The sequence below is a fragment of the Eumetopias jubatus genome, unplaced genomic scaffold (assembly GCF_037043125.1).
Source record: "Eumetopias jubatus isolate StellerSeaLion01/CBP00866 unplaced genomic scaffold, mEumJub1_p1.0 scaffold_8, whole genome shotgun sequence".
Classification (NCBI taxonomy): Eukaryota; Metazoa; Chordata; class Mammalia; order Carnivora; family Otariidae; genus Eumetopias; species Eumetopias jubatus.
In genome coordinates, this window is record NW_028274814.1 from 141,843,216 (window position 1) to 141,851,308 (window position 8,093).

The window sequence follows — 8,093 nt, forward strand, 5'->3', positions numbered from 1 at the left end:
ATTTGACAGGAGAGGTGAGATTGTGCACACACAAGCAGGGGAAGAGGCAGGCAGAGGGAGAAGCAGACTCCCGCTGAGCAGGGAGCCCAGTGCCGGACTGGATCCCAGGACCCTGGGAGCATGACCTGAGCCAAAGGCAGACGCTTAACTGACTGAGCCACCCAGGCGTCCCTGTCAAGTCCTTTTTAAAAATGTGTTATTGTGGGGCACTCCCTGCTCCGCGGGAAGCCTGCCTCTCCTCCCACTCCCCCTGCTTGTGTTCCCTCTCTTGCCATGTCTCTCTCTGTCAAATAAATAAATAAAATCTTTAAAAAAAAATGTGTTATTGCTGGTTCAGTTGGTAGAGTGCACGACTGGATCTCGGAGTTGTAAGCTGGAGGCCCACGTTGGGTGTAGAGATTACTTAAAAAATAAAGTCTTCGAAGAAAAAAGTTTTATTGTAAAATATATACATAAGAAAATGTTCCACTTTAACGGTTTTTAAGTGTACAATTCAGTGGCATCAAGTACATCCACAGTGTTGTGCACCATTACCACTGCCCATTTCCAGAACTTTTTAATGATTCCAAACAAAAACTCTGTACCCATGAAACGATGACTCCCCCTTTCCCCCTCGGGCCATATGTGGTCCGGTCTGCTTCACGTTGCTATCAGCTTGCCCATCCATACAGCTCATACAGGTGGAATCATGTGTTCTGGCCTTTTGTGTCTGGCTTCACTGAGCACTGTATTTGCAAGGTTCATCCATGTTGTAGTGGGTGTCAGGACTTCATTCCTTTTAATGCTGCACAATATCCCATTGTGTGGATATACAACATTTTGTTTATCTGCGCATCTGTCGCCGGATGCGCAGGTAGGGGCACAACTTCATTCTTCTGTGTGTGGACGTCCAGTTTCCCCAGCACTGTTTGTTGAAAAGACTGTTCTTCCCATTGAAATGGTCTTTTCACCTTGTTGAAAATCAATTGACCATATATACCGGAGTGTATTTCTGGAGCCTCCGCTCTATCCCGTTGGTCAATGTGTCTGTTTCTCTTGCCAGGACAACACTCTCGATTACTGGAACTTTGTAGTGAGTTTTGAAATCAGGAAGTGTGAGTCCTCTTTGTTTTTTTTCAGGATGATTTGTCTATTCAGGTCACTTGTAATTCCATATGAATATATTATTATTATTATTTTGAAGACTTATTTTATTTAAGTAATCTCTACACCCAGTGTGGGGCTTGAATTCATGACCCTGAGATCAAGAGTCACACGCTCTACTGACTGAGCCAGTTGGGCACCCCTCCATGTGAATTTTAAAATAGGTTTTTCTATTTCTTCAAAAACATTGTTGAAATTGCTTCGAATCTATAGCTCACTGTAGCAAGTACTGACATTTAACAATATTAAGCCTTCCAGTCCGTGAACACAGATGCCATTGACTTATGTCTTCTTTAATTTCTCCCACAGCAGTGTTTGCAGTTTTCAGCGGACAAGTCTTCTACCTCCTTGGTTGACATTATTTGTAAGTATTCTTAGAATACTGATGCTGATGCTGTTGTAAATGGAATTGCTGACTTAATTTCCCTTTTCGATTATTCATTGCTAGTGCATACAGATACAACTGACTTTTGTGTGTTGGTTTCATGTCCTGCAACTTTGGCTGAATTCATCTGTTAGCTCTAAGTGTTTTCATGGGATTCGTTAGGGTTTTCTACATTGAAGATCATGTCATCTGCAAATAGAGGTAATTTAATTCTTCTCCAATTTCAATGGCTTTTATATCTATTTCCTATTTAATTGCTCTGGCTAGTGCTTTCAGTACAATGGTGAATGTTGAAAGTGGGCATCATTGTCTTGCTCCTGAGCTTAGGGGTAAAGTTTTCAATCCTTTACCGATGAGTGTGATGTTAGCTGTGAGCTTGTCATCTATGACCTCTATCATGTCAAGGAAGTCCCTGTCTCTTCCCAGTTTATTGAGTGTTTTTATCATGAAAAGAAGTTGGATTTTGTCAAATGCTTTTTCTGCATCAATTGATATGGTCGTGTGTCTCTTTTTTCTTCATCCTATAAGTGTGGTGTATTAACATTGATTTCTGCGTGTTGAATCACACTTGCATTCCCACTTGGTGGTGGTGCGTAATCCTTTCAATATGCTTCTGAATTCAGTTTGCTAGTATTTTGTCGAGGATTTTGGCATCTAGACTCATAATAAGGGTATTTAACTGTGGTTTTCTTATAGTGTCTTTCTGGCTTTAGAATCAGTAATGAATTAGGAGTGTTTCCCCTTCTATTTTTTGGAAAAGTTTGGGAAGTTAATTCTTCTTAAAATGTTTGATTGAATTCACCAACGAAGCCCTCTAATCCTGGGCTTTTCTTTGTTGTGAGGTTTTCATTTACTGATTCAATCTCTTTTGTCTATTCAGATTTTCTATTTCTTTTTGACTCAGTTTTGGTGGTTTTTGTGTGTTTCTGAGAATTTGTCCATTGCGTTGAGGTTTTCCTATTTGTTGCTGTACAATTGCTTATAGTACGCTCTTATAATCCTTTTTATTTCTGTAAAATTAATAGTAATATCCTCACTTCATTTGTGATTCTATTAATTTGAGTCTACTCTCTTTTTTTTAGTCAATCTAGCTAAAGTGTATCAATTCTGTTGATTTTTTTTAAGATTTTATTTATTTATTTGACAGAGAAAGACACAGTGAGGGAGGGAACACAAGCAGAGGGAGTGGAAGAGGGAGAAGCAGGCTTCCTGCGGAGCAGGGAGCCCGATGCGGGGCTCGATCCCAGGACCCTGGGATCATGACCTGAGCCGAAGGCAGACGCTTAACGACTGAGCCACCCAGGCGCCCCAGATTTTTATTTGTATATTAGAGAGAGAGAGAGAGAGAGCACAAGCAGGGGTAGGGGCAAAGGGAGAGGGAGAAGCAGACTCCCTGATGAGCAGAGAGCCCAGCTCGGGGCTCAATCCCAGGACCCCAAGATCATGACCTGAGCCAAAGGCAGCCACCCAACTGACTGAGCCACCCAGGCTCCCGTCTGCACTAATCTTTATTATTTTGTTCCTCCTGCTAGTTTTTTTTCCCTCCTGCTAGCTTTGAGTATAGTTTGCTGGGCTTTTGGTTTCTGTTTTGTTCCTTATTGTGGCATCTCCTGAAAGATATATATATATATAATTTACATTTAAGGAAATTTCTATCATGCCACTGGATGATTGCAGAAATAATACAGACTTTGCAGCTATAGTTTGGAAGTCACTAAATAAATGGAAGATTCACCTTCAATAGGGAAAACTCAACGATTCATGGGGAGCAGGGGAGTGTGATCTTCAGAGCTCCATTATAATCTTTATGTTCATTCTTCAACAGAAGGTACAAAGTACTCAAAGAAATAGGAAATATGGCCCATTCTTAGGGGGGAAAATGATAATTATACAGAAACCAGTTCTGAAGAGGTGCACACATCAGAATTAATAGACAAAGATGTTAAATCAACTGTCTTTAATATGTGTAACAAGCTAAAGGAAATCAGGAGAACAATATATGAACAAAGAGAGAATGCCAATAAAGAGACAAGAACTGTAAGAAGGAACCAAATAGAAAATCTGAAGCTGAAAAGTACAATGGCTGAAATGAAGAATTCACTAGTATTCACAACAGATTTGAGCATGCAGAAGAAAGGAGCAGCAAACTGGAAGATGAAGCCATTGCAATCACCCAATTCGAGAAGTAGAAATAAAAAGAATGAGGAGACCCACTGGCATGCCATCAGGTGTGCTGACATACACATCATGGGAATCCTAGAAGGAGAAGAGAGGGAAAGGGGCATGCATATATTTGAATGAATAATCACCCCAAATGCCCCAAATCTGATGAACGACATGAATCTGTATATCCAAGAGTCTCAACAAACTCCAAGCAGGATAAACTCAAAGAGGTCCATGCTATAGGACACGTTATAATCAAGTTGTGAAAGGCCAAGGTCAGAGGGAATCTTGAAAGCAGCAAGAAACATGGCTTGTCACATACAAGAGATCCTCAGTAAGATTTTAAGCCGCAATCTCATGAGGAGCCTTGCAGACCAGAAGGCGGTGGGATGACATACTTAAAGTCCTGAAAGATTTAGAAAAACAAAAAACAAAAAACCCTGTCAACCAAGAATTCTCTATCCCGTAAAACTATCTTACAAAAAACAAAGGGGAAAGTAAGATATTTCCTGATAAATGAGATCTGAGGGAGTACATCACTAGTAGTCGTACAAAAAATGCTAAAGAGAGGGGTGCTTGGGTGGCTCAGTGGGTTAAGCAGTTAAGCGTCTGCCTCTGGCTCAGGTCATGATCCCAGGGTCCTGGGATCGAGCCCCGTGTCGGGCTCCCTGCTCAGGCGGGAGTCTGCTTCTCCCTCTGCCTCTGCCTGCCCCTCCCCCTGCTTGCACGTGCTCTCACGCTGTCAAATAAAAAAATAATTTTAAAAAATGTTAAAGAGAGTCCTTCTGGGCTGAAATGAAAGGACGCCAGACAGTAACTCAAGGCCACATGAAGAGACAGAGAACATTGCAAAAGTCACTATACAGAAAAATGTACAAGCTGCCATTACTGCAGTTTGGGTTTGTAACTCCTCTTTTTTTTTTTTCTATGTGATTTAAAAGGCAAATACATGGAACAATAATTATAAATCTGCCAGTGGGCACACAATGCACAAAGATGTCCCCGTGACAACACTGTGAGAAGGATGAAGATGTATAGGAGCTGAATGTTTGTATACTGTTGAGATGCAACTGAAATTCTTCAAACCAGAGTGTTATAATTTTAAGATTTTAACTGTAACTTTCAAAGAAACTACTAAGAAAATACTACTGGATAAGTATACAGAAGAGGAAAGAAGAAGGAAATAAAAAATGGTACCATACAAAAATCAATACCACAAAAGGCAGTGGAGGACTTGGGAAGGAAAACCATATAAGACACACAGAAAACAAATGACTACCGGGTAGAAGTAAATCCTTTCTTTTCAGTAATTTCTTCAAATGTAAATGGACTAAACTCTCCAATTAAAGGGCAGGGGTTGGCAGAGTGCATAAAAAAACGTGATCCACCTACTGCATGCTGTGTCCAAGAGGCTCACTTTATTTTTGTAAAGATTTTATTTATTTGACAGAGAGAGGGAGCGAGCACAAGCAGGGGACCCCAGGACCATGACCTGAGCCAAAGGCAGACGCCCAACCGACTGAGCCACCCGGGCGTCCCCCAAGAGACTCACTTTAGGTACAGAGACACAAAGAAAGTGAAAGGATGGAATCAGATATTCCATGCAAATTGTAACCAAAGAGAGCTGGGGTGCTTCTATTACTATCACATGAAATAGACTATATGTCAGGTGCACTTTGGACAAGTTATCATTTCTCAAGATCTTGTATGGAAGGGTTGTACCTGCCTGGTTCATATGAAGGGCTGAGGTTTCTGCCTTGCAATCTCTAAATGCTTATTCCATAGAAAAACTGTTTAATTCTTCTCAGCCTTTGTGGAGAGGACTCACTGGATCAGCCGGAGACTGTTTCTAATTGTTGGTCCCAGGGATGTCCACTGACCCCCTCGTCTCCTTCTTGCCCTCGCATGAGACCCAGGACCAGCTCCTTTCCTTACCCTGCTCTGCCTTTTCTTTCTGAGTGCCCTTTTCACGTCCTGGAGGATCTACTCCTTGTTCTGCATTTACGTGTTGATCCTCCACCTCAGGCAGGGGTCTGTGCCCGTGTGGGCCACTGAGGGAGTGGGCACACAGCGGCACTGCACAAGCACTGGTGAATGAATCGATGTCCAAGAGGCAGCTCACACTCACATGCCCAACCTCCAAGCCCAGCTGCCGTGTCCCCTCTTCAGCCCATGGAGCTCTGCCCTCCAGTCACTGAGGCCAAAATGTCGGTCTGTTTCCCTCGTACCCACGGAACCCACGTCAGGACATCCCATGGCCCCACCTGCCTGCCACACCCCACCTCTCACTGGTCAGATCCTGCTAGAACCCGGCAGCTCCTGACCCTTCGCCCCTGCAGGCTCTGCTCGCATGGCACCAGGACCACCCTAGTCCACCTGGCACACCCCACCCAGACTTTGTTTGCTTTCCCAGCCTTCTCCCCAGCCTCACACTGACACTGGGCACCCCATATAATTCATGTCGTCAGCCTGTTTGTGGTCTGTCTCCCCCGTGCAAACATCACTCCAGGTAGGGTGACCAGCGGTCCCCATTTGCTGGGCTTTAGGGCTGAGAATTCTGACCAATCAGCCCCTCAATCCAGGGCAGACCCCTTGGTCCCCAGCTGCAGGGGCGGTGATCTTAGTTCCTGGTGCTTGGACAGTGGGGCACCCAGTGGGTACTCAGCACCTGCCTGAGAAGGGGCGAATGAATGAATGGGGCACACACATGTCCCAAAGGCTCCCTGCAGTTCAACCGTGAGCCCGGGCATGGGTGACCTAGACACCTACCTTTCGTCCTTCCCAACCTGGGGCCTGAGTTCATCAGCATTTTACTCCCGGGCAGGAGTGGCCTGAGGTGGGGATGGGATTTCTGGCTAGGGTAGGGGTCGGTGTTCCTGGCCAAGGCAGGCCTGCTGGGCCACGGGGCGCTGGGTGTGGTCTAAGGTCTTGGTGTGGAGGTTGGATCACTGAGCACCACCGCCACTTGGTGGCAGCGCACACGTGGATATAGCTGGGAAGCTGGGACCCAAGCATGCCCCTCCTCACCTCGTTCCCTATGGCCCTGAACCTCCTTGAGAGGAACACAGTCATGGCCTTTGTTTGGGCCTCAGTTTCCCCCACCTGTGGAAGGCCAGGACAGCAGCAAGTCTTGAGGGAGCCTACGCCTGCTCAGCTCCTGCAACCCCTCCCTGTGCCACCTCCAGGCAGGCCAGGGTTTCCGGGGGTAGCCCTGGGCCGGAGCCAGGGTTTCTCTGCATGGCCACAGGGCTCCTGGATGGTCCAAGTGAGGGGTGCAGGAACTCCTGGCAGGGGCAGCCCCACCATAGCCGGACTCTGGTCCCTCACCCCACCTGGGCCTTGATGGGGAGGGAGCACCACGGGCAGACAAGGGCCTCCAGAGGACCCCATGGCCCCAAATCCCGGGCAAGGAGGAAACGTGGTGAGCGCAGAGCCACAGGCTGCCAGCCCCTAAACCCTGACCCAGGGCAGGAGTGGGGAGCCTGGGACCCGAGGGTGAGGCCTCCCTGACCCCCACTCCCCCAGCGTCCCATCCCTCTCTCAGTTCCTGGCTTGACCCGGCCACTTTATGGGCACGCTAGAGGGGGCCTTCAGGAAAGGGCGCCCCTGCTCCACCCCCCTCCTTCGTGGGGCTGAGCACCAGCCGGGGTGGACAGGTTGAACACCGCCCTCCCTCCCCCACATGGCCTGGGGGCAGGCCGTCTGGGTATTGGCATCTCCAGCCTATGGGGTGTCCTCAGGGACAGCCTGGGGGCTCGCACGCGGTGGGGGTGGGCAGGCTCCACCTGCAGTCTGTGGATCACCCTTGCCTCTGGAGGCAGTCCACCTCCTCCCTGGAGGCCCCATACAAACAGATCCGCCTAGGCCCCGTATCCTCCCCGCCAGCCCACTTGTGCCAAGGGGCTACCTCGCCCCTCAGACCCCATCTGTGTCCTCAAGGGAAAAGGCGAGCTAGGTGGACAAGTGTTTACTGAGTGTGGGGTGCACCGGCTTGCCCCCGCCAGCTTGCCGGGGACAGCAGCTGCCACGGAGGGAAGGAGAAGGAGGGACAGCGGAGCCAGGCCCTGGGGGTAGGAGTGCGTTTGCAGCACAGCCAACTGTCTGGGGCCAGGCCTGCGGCGCCCTCCATGAGCACGCGGTGGTCAGGCACAGAGGATGTCCAGCCTCCGATGGTAGCAGCTCAGGAGGGGCGGCCTGGTGGTCCTTGGGAGCCAGCATGAGAGGTCTGTGGGGCACATCTGACAGCCCAACTTCCGGGTGACCCCCGACCTGGGGTGTGGAAATCCCACTGCCGGGCCAAGGGTCCCTCCCTCTGGGTGGCCCTCAGAGAGTGTGATACTTGGGAGAATGGCACATCCCGGCAGGGGGCGCTTGAGGCCCCAGGAAATGGCCAGCCTTCCCT